This window comes from Ascaphus truei, unplaced genomic scaffold, assembly GCF_040206685.1.
Source record: "Ascaphus truei isolate aAscTru1 unplaced genomic scaffold, aAscTru1.hap1 HAP1_SCAFFOLD_1743, whole genome shotgun sequence".
Taxonomy (NCBI): Eukaryota; Metazoa; Chordata; class Amphibia; order Anura; family Ascaphidae; genus Ascaphus; species Ascaphus truei.
Window position 1 is genome coordinate 29,917 of NW_027454639.1, and position 12,266 is coordinate 42,182.

At 55.7% G+C, this 12,266-nt stretch overlaps 1 protein-coding gene across 1 annotated transcript in view; it reads right to left on the reverse strand.

Annotated features, from left to right (window-relative positions):
- Window positions 1-12,266, reverse strand: part of LOC142476819 (formin-like protein 1) — a 58,939-nt gene that overhangs the window by 28,444 nt on the left and 18,229 nt on the right. The window lies entirely within an intron of this gene.

A 12,266-nucleotide genomic window follows, 5' to 3' on the forward strand; every position in this document is an offset into this window, starting at 1 on the left:
CTGGAACCTCCAGAGATGGGCAAAGCAGGTATACACAGCCTGGAACCTCCAGAGATGGGCAAGGCAGGTATGCACAGCCTGGAACCTCCAGAGATGGGCAAGGCAGGTATGCACAGCCTGGAACCTCCAGAGATGGGCAAGGCAGGTATGCACAGCCTGGAACCTCCAGAGATGGGCAAGGCAGGTATACACAGCCTGGAACCTCCAGAGATGGGCAAAGCAGGTATACACAGCCTGGAACCTCCAGAGATGGGCAAGGCAGGTATACACAGACTGGAACCTCCAGAGATGGGCAGGGCAGGTATACACAGCCTGGAACCTCCAGAGATGGGCAAAGCAGGTATACACAGCCTGGAACCACCAGAGATGGGCAAGGCAGGTATACACAGACTGGAACCACCAGAGATGGGCACGGCAGGTATACACAGCCTGGCACCTCCAGAGATGGGCAAGGCAGGTATACACAGACTGGAACCACCAGAGATGGGCAAGGCAGGTATACACAGCCTGGAACCACCAGAGACGGGCAAGGCAGGTATACACAGACTGGAACCACCAGAGATGGGCAAGGCAGGTATACACAGCCTGGCACCTCCAGAGACGGGCAAGGCAGGTATACACAGACTGGAACCACCAGAGATGGGCCAGGCAGGTATACACAGCCTGGAACCACCAGAGACGGGCAAGGCAGGTATACACAGACTGGAACCACCAGAGATGGGCAAGGCAGGTATACACAGCATGGCACCTCCAGAGATGGGCAAGGCAGGTATACACAGCATGGCACCTCCAGAGATGGGCAAAGCAGGTATACACAGACTGGTACTTCCAGAGATGGGCAGGGCAGGTATACACAGCCTGGCACCTCCAGAGATGGGCAAGGCAGGTATACACAGCCTGGCACCTCCAGAGATGGGCAAAGAAGGTATACACAGACTGGTACTTCCAGAGATGGGCAGGGCAGGTATACACAGACTGGTACTTCCAGAGATGGGCAGGGCATATATACACAGCCTGGCACTTCCAGAGATGGGCAGGGCAGGAATACACAGCCTGCCACCTCCAGAGATGGGCAGGGCATATATACACAGCCTGGCACTTCCAGAGATGGACAGGGCAGGTATACACAGCCTGGCACTTCCAGAGATGGGCAGGGCAGGTATACACAGCCTGGCACTTCCAGAGATGGGCAGGGCAGGTATACACAGCCTGGCACCTCCAGAGATGGGCAGGGCATATATACACAGCCTGGCACTTCCAGAGATGGGCAGGGCAGGAATACACAGCCTGCCACCTCTAGGGCTGAGCAGGGGAACATGTTATTATACCTCTCTGCGTGTTATTATATCTCTCTGCGTGTTATTATATCTCTGCGTGTTATTATATCTCTCTGCGTGTTATTATATCTCTGCGTGTTATTATATCTCTCTGCGTGTTATTATATCTCTCTGCGTGTTATTATATCTCTCTCTGCGTGTTATTATATCTCTCTGCGTGTTATTATATCTCTGCATGTTATTATATCTCTGCGTGTTATTATATCTCTCTGTGTGTTATTACATCGCTCTGCGTGTTATTATATCTCTGCATGTTATTATATCTCTCTGAGCGTTATTATATCTCTCTGCGCGTTATTATATCTCTGCATGTTATTATATCTCTGCGTGTTATTATATCTCTCTGCATGTTATTATATCTCTGCGTGTTATTATATCTCTCTCTGTGTGTTATTATATCTCTCTGCGCGTTATTATATCTCTGCATGTTATTATATCTCTGCGTGTTATTATATCTCTCTGCATGTTATTATATCTCTCTGCGTGTTATTATATCTCTGCATGTTATTATATCTCTGCGTGTTATTATATCTCTCTGCGTGTTATTATATCTCTGCGTGTTATTATATCTCTCTGCGCGTTATTATATCTCTCTGCGTGTTATTATATTTCTCTGCGTGTTATATCTCTGCGTGTTATTATATCTCTCTGCGTGTTATTATACCTCTCTGCGTGTTATTATATATCTCTGCGCGTTATTATATCTCTGCGCGTTATTATATCTCTGCGCGTTATTATATCTCTGCGTGTTATTATATCTCTGCGTGTTATTATATCTCTGCGTGTTATTATATCTCTCTGCGTGTTATTTTATCTCTCTGCGTGTTATTATATCTCTCTGCGTGTTATTATATCTCTGCGTGTTATTATATCTCTGCGTGTTATTATATCTCTGCGTGTTATTATATCTCTCTGCGTGTTATTATATCTCTCTGCGTGTTATTATATCTCTGCGTGTTATTATATCTCTGCGTGTTATTATATCTCTGCGTGTTATTATATCTCTGCGTGTTATTATATCTCTCTGCGTGTTATTATATCTCTGCGTGTTATTATATCTCTGCGTGTTATTATATCTCTCTGCGTGTTATTATATCTCTGCGTGTTATTATATCTCTCTGCGTGTTATTATATCTCTGCATGTTATTATATCTCTGCGTGTTATTATATCTCTGCGCGTTATTATCTCTCTGCGCGTTATATCTCTCTGCGTGTTATTATATCTCTCTGCGTGTTATTATATCTCTCTACGTGTTATTATATCTCTCTGTGTGTTATTATATCTCTCTGCGCATTATTATCTCTCTGCGCGTTATTATATCTCTGCGTGTTATTATATCTCTGCGTGTTATATCTCTCTGCGTGTTATTATATCTCTCTGCGTGTTATTATATCTCTCTGCGTGTTATACATCTTTGCGTGTTATTATATCTCTGCATGTTATTGTATCTCTGCGTGTTATTGTATCTCTGCGTGTTATTATATCTCTGCACGTTATTATATCTCTGCATGTTATTATATCTCTGCGTGTTATTATATCTCGCTGCGTGTTATTATATCTCTGCACGTTATTATATCTCTGCTGGTTATTATAGCGCTATGACACTGCTCTGCGCGCTATGACACGGCTCTGCGATGTGACACGGCTCTGCACGCTATGACACCGCTCTGCGATGTGACACGGCTCTGCACGCTATGACACCGCTCTGCGATGTGACACGGCTCTGCACGCTATGACACCGCTCTGCGATGTGACACGGCTCTGCACGCTATGACACCGCTCTGCGATGTGACACGGCTCTGCGCGCTATGACACGGCTCTGCGATATGACATGGCTCTGCGCGCTATGACACCGCTCTGCGATGTGACACGGCTCTGCGCGCTATGACACCGCTCTGCGATTTGACACGGCTCTGCGATGTGACACGGCTCTGCGATGTGACACGGCTCTGCGCGCTATGTCACCGCTCTGCGATGTAACACGGCTCTGCGATGTGACACAGCTCTGCGCGCTATGACACGGCTCTGCGATGTGACACGGCTCTGCGATGTGACACGGCTCTGCGCGCTATGACACCGCTCTGCGATGTGACATGGCTCTGCGCGCTATGACACCGCTCTGCGATGTGACATGGCTCTGCGCGCTATGACACCGCTCTGCGATGTGACACGGCTCTGCGCACTATGACACCGCTCTGCGATGTGACATGGCTCTGCGCGCTGTGACACCGCTCTGCGATGTGACATGGCTCTGCGTGCTGTGACACGGCTCTGCGCGCTATGACACCGCTCTGCGATGTGACATGGCTCTGCGATGTGACACAGCTCTGCGCGCTATGACACCGCTCTGCGATGTGACATGGCTCTGCGATGTGACACGGCTCTGCGCGCTATGACACCGCTCTGCGATGTGACATGGCTCTGCGATGTGACACGGCTCTGCGCGCTATGACACCGCTCTGCGATGTGACATGGCTCTGCGATGTGACACAGCTCTGCGCGCTGTGACACGGCTCTGCGATATGACACAGCTCTGCGATGTGACACGGCTCTGCGATGTGACACGGCTCTGCGATGTGACATGGCTCTGCGATGTGACACGGCTCTGCGCGCTGTAACACGGCTCTGCGATGTGACACGGCTCTGCAGTGTGACACGGCTCTGTGATGTGACACGGCTCTGCGATGTGACACGGCTCTGCGATGTGACACGGCTCTGCGATGTGACATGGCTCTGCGATGTGACACGGCTCTGCGATGTGACACGGCTCTGCGATGTGACACGGCTCTGCGCGCTATGACACGGCTCTGCGCTGTGACACGGCTCTGCGCGCTATGACACCACTCTGCGATGTGACACGGCTCTGCGCGCTATGACACCGCTCTGCGATGTGACACGGCTCTGCGCGCTGTGACACGGCTCTGCACGCTATGACACCGCTCTGCGATGTGACACGGCTCTGCGATGTGACATGGCTCTGCGCGCTATGACACCGCTCTGCGATTTGACACGGCTCTGCGATGTGACACGGCTCTGCAGTGTGACACGGCTCTGTGATGTGACACGGCTCTGCGATGTGACACGGCTCTGCAGTGTGACACGGCTCTGTGATGTGACACCGCTCTGCGATGTGACACGGCTCTGCGATGTGACACGGCTCTGCGATGTGACATGGCTCTGCGCGCTATGACACGGCTCTGCGCTGTGACACGGCTCTGCGCGCTATGACACGGCTCTGCGATGTGACACGGCTCTGCGCGCTATGACACGGCTCTGCGATGTGACACGGCTCTGCGCGCTATGACACCGCTCTGCGATGTGACACGGCTCTGCGCGCTGTGACACGGCTCTGCACGCTATGACACCGCTCTGCGATGTGACACGGCTCTGCGATGTGACATGGCTCTGCGCGCTATGACACCGCTCTGCGATGTGACACGGCTCTGCGCGCTATGACACGGCTCTGCGATGTGACACGGCTCTGCGCACTATGACGCGGCTCTGCGATATGACACCGCTCTGCGATTTGACACGGCTCTGCGATGTGACACGGCTCTGCGCGCTATGACACCGCTCTGCGATGTGACACGGCTCTGCGATATGACACCGCTCTGCGATGTGACACGGCTCTGCGATGTGACACGGCTCTGCGCGCTATGACACCGCTCTGCGATGTGACACGGCTCTGCGCGCTATGACACGGCTCTGCGATGTGACACGGCTCTGCGATGTGACACGGCTCTGCGATGTGACACGGCTCTGCGCGCTATGACACGGCTCTGCGATGTGACACGGCTCTGCGATGTGACACGGCTCTGCGCGCTATGACACCGCTCTGCGATGTGACACGGCTCTGCGCGCTATGACACCGCTCTGCGATGTGACACGGCTCTGCGCGCTATGACACGGCTCTGCGATGTGACACGGCTCTGCGATGTGACACGGCTCTGCGATGTGACACGGCTCTGCGCGCTATGACACGGCTCTGCGATGTGACACGGCTCTGCGATGTGACACGGCTCTGCGCGCTATGACACCGCTCTGCGATATGACACAGCTCTGCGATGTGACACGGCTCTGCGATGTGACACGGCTCTGCGATGTGACACGGCTCTGCGCGCTATGACACCGCTCTGCGATGTGACATGGCTCTGCGATGTGACACGGCTCTGCGCGCTATGACACCGCTCTGCGATGTGACACGGCTCTGCGATGTGACACGGCTCTGCGCGCTATGACACCGCTCTGCGATGTGACACGGCTCTGCGATATGACACGGCTCTGCGCGCTATGACACCGCTCTGCGATATGACACAGCTCTGCGATGTGACACGGCTCTGCGCGCTATGACACCGCTCTGCGATGTGACACGGCTCTGCACGCTATGACACCGCTCTGCGATGTGACATGGCTCTGCGATGTGACACGGCTCTGCGTGCTGTGACACGGCTCTGCGCGCTATGACACCGCTCTGCGATGTGACACGGCTCTGCTCGCTATGACACCGCTCTGCGATGTGACATGGCTCTGCGATGTGACACGGCTCTGCGCGCTATGACACTGCTCTGCGATATGACACAGCTCTGCGATGTGACACGGCTCTGCGATGTGACACGGCTCTGCGATGTGACACGGCTCTGCGTGCTATGACACCGCTCTGCGATGTGACACGGCTCTGCGATGTGACACGGCTCTGCGATGTGACACGGCTCTGCGATGTGACACGGCTCTGCGATGTGACACGGCTCTGCGATGTGACACGGCTCTGCGCGCTATGACACGGCTCTGCGCTGTGACACGGCTCTGCGCGCTATGACACCACTCTGCGATGTGACACGGCTCTGCGATGTGACACGGCTCTGCGATGTGACACGGCTCTGCGCGCTATGACACCGCTCTGCGATGTGACACGGCTCTGCGCGCTGTGACACGGCTCTGCACGCTATGACACCGCTCTGCGATGTGACACGGCTCTGCGCGCTGTGACACCACTCTGCGCGCTATGACACCGCTTTGCGCGCTGTGACACCGCTCTGCGATGTGACATGGCTCTGCGTACTGACACCGCTCTGCGATGTGACATGGCTCTGCGATGTGACACGGCTCTGCGCACTGACACCGCTCTGCGATGTGACACGGCTCTGCGCGCTATGACACCGCTCTGCGATGTGACACGGCTCTGCGATGTGACACGGCTCTGCGCGCTATGACACCGCTCTGCGATGTGACACGGCTCTGCGATATGACACGGCTCTGCGCACAATGACACCGCTCTGCGATGTGACACGGCTCTGCGCGCTATGACACCGCTCTGCGATGTGACATGGCTCTGCGCGCTGTGACACCGCTCTGCGATGTGACACGGCTCGCTATGACACCGCTCTGCGATGTGACATGGCTCTGCGATGTGACACGGCTCTGTGCGCTATGACACCGCTCTGCGATGTGACACGGCTCTGCGCGCTATGACACCGCTCTGCGATGTGACATGGCTCTGCGATGTGACACGGCTCTGCGCGCTATGACACCGCTCTGCGATATGACACAGCTCTGCGATGTGACACGGCTCTGCGATGTGACACGGCTCTGCGATGTGACACGGCTCTGCGTGCTATGACACCGCTCTGCGATGTGACACGGCTCTGCGATGTGACACGGCTCTGCGATGTGACACGGCTCTGCGATGTGACACGGCTCTGCGATGTGACACGGCTCTGCGATGTGACACGGCTCTGCGCGCTATGACACGGCTCTGCGCTGTGACACGGCTCTGCGCGCTATGACACCGCTCTGCGATGTGACACGGCTCTGCGATGTGACACGGCTCTGCGCGCTATGACACGGCTCTGCGCTGTGACACGGCTCTGCGCGCTATGACACCACTCTGCGATGTGACACGGCTCTGCGATGTGACACGGCTCTGCAATGTGACACGGCTCTGCGCGCTATGACACCGCTCTGCGATGTGACACGGCTCTGCGCGCTGTGACACGGCTCTGCACGCTATGACACCGCTCTGCGATGTGACACGGCTCTGCGCGCTGTGACACCACTCTGCGCGCTATGACACCGCTTTGCGCGCTGTGACACCGCTCTGCGATGTGACATGGCTCTGCGTACTGACACCGCTCTGCGATGTGACATGGCTCTGCGATGTGACACGGCTCTGCGCACTGACACCGCTCTGCGATGTGACACGGCTCTGCGCGCTGTGACACCACTCTGCGCGCTATGACACCGCTTTGCGCGCTGTGACACCGCTCTGCGATGTGACATGGCTCTGCGTACTGACACCGCTCTGCGATGTGACATGGCTCTGCGATGTGACACGGCTCTGCGCACTGACACCGCTCTGCGATGTGACACGGCTCTGCGCGCTATGACACCGCTCTGCGATGTGACACGGCTCTGCGCGCTATGACACCGCTCTGCGATGTGACACGGCTCTGCGATATGACACGGCTCTGCGCACTATGACACCGCTCTGCGATGTGACACGGCTCTGCGCGCTATGACACCGCTCTGCGATGTGACATGGCTCTGCGCGCTGTGACACCGCTCTGCGATGTGACACGGCTCTGCACGCTATGACACCGCTCTGCGATGTGACATGGCTCTGCGATGTGACACGGCTCTGCGTGCTGTGACACGGCTCTGCGCGCTATGACACCGCTCTGCGATGTGACACGGCTCTGCGCGCTATGACACCGCTCTGCGATGTGACATGGCTCTGCGATGTGACACGGCTCTGCGCACTATGACACCGCTCTGCGATGTGACATGGCTCTGCGATGTGACACGGCTCTGCGATGTGACACGGCTCTGCGTGCTATGACACCGCTCTGCGATATGACACAGCTCTGCGATGTGACACGGCTCTGCGATGTGACACGGCTCTGCGATGTGACACGGCTCTGCGTGCTATGACACCGCTCTGCGATGTGACACGGCTCTGCGATGTGACACGGCTCTGCGATGTGACACGGCTCTGCGATGTGACACGGCTCTGCGATGTGACACGGCTCTGCGATGTGACACGGCTCTGCGATGTGACACGGCTCTGCGCGCTATGACATGGCTCTGCGCTGTGACACGGCTCTGCGCGCTATGACACCGCTCTGCGATGTGACACGGCTCTGCGATGTGACACGGCTCTGCGCGCTATGACACGGCTCTGCGCTGTGACACGGCTCTGCGCGCTATGACACCACTCTGCGATGTGACACGGCTCTGCGATGTGACACGGCTCTGCGATGTGACACGGCTCTGCGCGCTATGACACCGCTCTGCGATGTGACACGGCTCTGCGCGCTGTGACACGGCTCTGCACGCTATGACACCGCTCTGCGATGTGACACGGCTCTGCGCGCTGTGACACCACTCTGCGCGCTATGACACCGCTTTGCGCGCTGTGACACCGCTCTGCGATGTGACATGGCTCTGCGTACTGACACCGCTCTGCGATGTGACATGGCTCTGCGCACTGACACCGCTCTGCGATGTGACACGGCTCTGCGCGCTATGACACGGCTCTGCGATGTGACATGGCTCTGCGATGTGACACGGCTCTGCGTGCTGTGACACCGCTCTGCGATGTGACACGGCTCTGCGCACTATGACACCGCTCTGCGATGTGACACGGCTCTGCGCGCTATGACATGGCTCTGCGCGCTATGACACCGCTCTGCGATGTGACACGGCTCTGCACGCTATGACACCGCTCTGCGATGTGACACGGCTCTGCGATGTGACACGGCTCTGCGATGTGACACGGCTCTGCACGCTATGACACCGCTCTGCGATGTGACACGGCTCTGCGCGCTGAGACACGGCTCTGCGATGTGACACGGCTCTGCAGTGTGACACGGCTCTGTGATGTGACACGGCTCTGCGATGTGACACGGCTCTGCGATGTGACACGGCTCTGCGATGTGACACGGCTCTGCGATGTGACACGGCTCTGCGATGTGACACGGCTCTGCGATGTGACACGGCTCTGCGATGTGACACGGCTCTGCGCGCTATGACACGGCTCTGCGCTGTGACACGGCTCTGCGCGCTATGACACCACTCTGCGATGTGACACGGCTCTGCGCGCTATGACACCGCTCTGCGATGTGACACGGCTCTGCGCGCTGTGACACGGCTCTGCACGCTATGACACCGCTCTGCGATGTGACACGGCTCTGCGCGCTGTGACACCGCTTTGCGCGCTGTGACACCGCTCTGCGATGTGACACGGCTCTGCGCGCTATGACACCGCTTTGCGCGCTGTGACACCGCTCTGCGATGTGACATGGCTCTGCGTACTGACACCGCTCTGCGATGTGACATGGCTCTGCGATGTGACACGGCTCTGCGCACTGACACCGCTCTGCGATGTGACACGGCTCTGCGCGCTATGACACGGCTCTGCGATGTGACACGGCTCTGCGTGCTGTGACACCGCTCTGCGATGTGACACGGCTCTGCGCACTATGACACCGCTCTGCGATGTGACACGGCTCTGCGCGCTATGACATGGCTCTGCGCGCTATGACACCGCTCTGCGATGTGACACGGCTCTGCACGCTATGACACCGCTCTGCGATGTGACATGGCTCTGCGATGTGACACGGCTCTGCGATGTGACACGGCTCTGCACGCTATGACACCGCTCTGCGATGTGACACGGCTCTGCGATGTGACACGGCTCTGTGATGTGACACGGCTCTGCGCGCTATGACACGGCTCTGCGATGTGACACGGCTCTGCGCGCTATGACACCGCTCTGCGATGTGACACAGCTCTGCACGCTATGACACCGCTCTGCGATGTGACACGGCTCTGCGCGCTATGACACCGCTCTGCGATGTGACACGGCTCTGCGCGCTATGACACCGCTCTGCGATGTGACACGGCTCTGCGCGCTATGACACGGCTCTGCGATGTGACACAGCTCTGCGCGCTATGACACCGCTCTGCGATGTGACACGGCTCTGCGATGTGACACGGCTCTGCGATGTGAAACCGCTCTGCGATGTGACACGGCTCTGCGATGTGACACGGCTCTGCGATGTGACACGGCTCTGCGATGTGAAACCGCTCTGCGATGTGACACGGCTCTGCATGCTATGACACCGCTCTGCGATGTGACACGGCTCTGCGATGTGACACAGCTCTGCGATGTGACACGGCTCTGCGCGCTATGACACGGCTCTGCGATGTGACACGGCTCTGCGATGTGACACGGCTCTGCGATGTGACACGGCTCTGCGATGTGACACGGCTCTGCGATGTGACACGGCTCTGCACGCTATGACACCGCTCTGCGATGTGACACGGCTCTGCGATGTGACACGGCTCTGCACGCTATGACACCGCTCTGCGATGTGACACGGCTCTGCGCGCTATGACACCGCTCTGCGATGTGACACGGCTCTGCGATGTGTTACTGGGCTCTCACAGAGCGAGCCCGGGCACACACGCCCTGCACCTGCAGGCGCGCTGCAACGCGCAGGAACCCCACAAACCCAAACACGGGACACGTAGAGCAGAGGGGAGGTGCAACGCTCTGCAGCGCTCCAGCACGCAAACAGTTAATAGAGCAGCAGGGCTATATATATATATACTAGCTGAGAGCCCCGGCGTTGCCCGGGATGTTTGTGGTGTGGGGGTGGCATTTGGGTGGGGAGTGGTCCACGCGGCCCATGTGCGGTGGTAGTGCTGCTGTGGCTGTACTGATGGTGATTGTATTGGTGTGCTGATTTGGGAGGGTTTGGTGCTGATGTGGGGGTGCGGATGTGGGTGTGCCGATGGGGGAGGTGCAAAGGTGGCGATGTGTGGGTGCTGATGGTGTTGATGGGGGCTGGGAATGGTGGGGAGCCGAGAATGCCAGTGTGCTGGGGGGGCATGGGATACCGGTGTGCTGATGTGGTGGTGCTGGGGATAGTGTGTGTGTGTGTGTGTATACATTGTATGTGTATGTGTGTATAAGTGTGTGTATGTGTGTATAAGTGTGTGTGTGTGTGTACACATTTGTGTGTGTGTATACATGTTTGTGTGTGTGTATACACGTGTGTGTGTGTATACATGTGTGTGTGTATACATGTGTGTGTGTGTGTATACATGTGTGTGTATACACGTGTGTGTGTGTATACACGTGTGTGTGTGTATACACGTGTGTGTGTGTGTATACACATCTGTGTGTGTATACACGTCTGTGTGTATACACGTGTGTGTGTGTGTATACATGTGTGTGTGTGTATACATGTGTGTGTGTGTGTTTATACGTGTGTGTGTGTGTGTATACGTGTGTGTGTGTGTATACATGTGTGTGTGTATACATGTGTGTGTGTGTATACATGTGTGTGTGTGTGTGTATACATGTGTGTGTGTTTATACGTGTGTGTGTGTTTATACGTGTGTGTGTGTGTATACGTGTGTGTGTGTATACATGTGTGTGTGTATACATGTGTGTGTATACATTATGTGTGTGTATACCTGTGTGTGTATACGTGTGTGAGTGTATACGTGTGTGAGTGTATACGTGTGTGAGTGTATACGTGTGTGAGTGTATACGTGTGTGTGTATGTCTCCATGTGTGTGTGTACGTGTCTACGTGTACATGTGTGTGTGTGTCTACGTGTACATGTGTGTGTGTACGTGTACATGTGTGTGTGTGTGTACGTGTGTGTGTGTGTGTCTACGTGTGTGTGTGTGTCTACGTGTGTGTGTGTGTCTACGTGTGTGTGTGTGTCTGTGTTTGTGTATACGTGTGTGTGTTTCTGTATACGTGTGTGTTTGTGTGTGTGTGTGTATACGTGTATACGTGTGTGTGTGTATACGTGTGTGTGTGTGTGTCTACGTGTGTGTGTGTGTGTGTGTGTCTACGTGTGTGTGTGTGTGTCTATGTGTGTGTGTGTGTGTCTACGTGTGTGTGTGTGTCT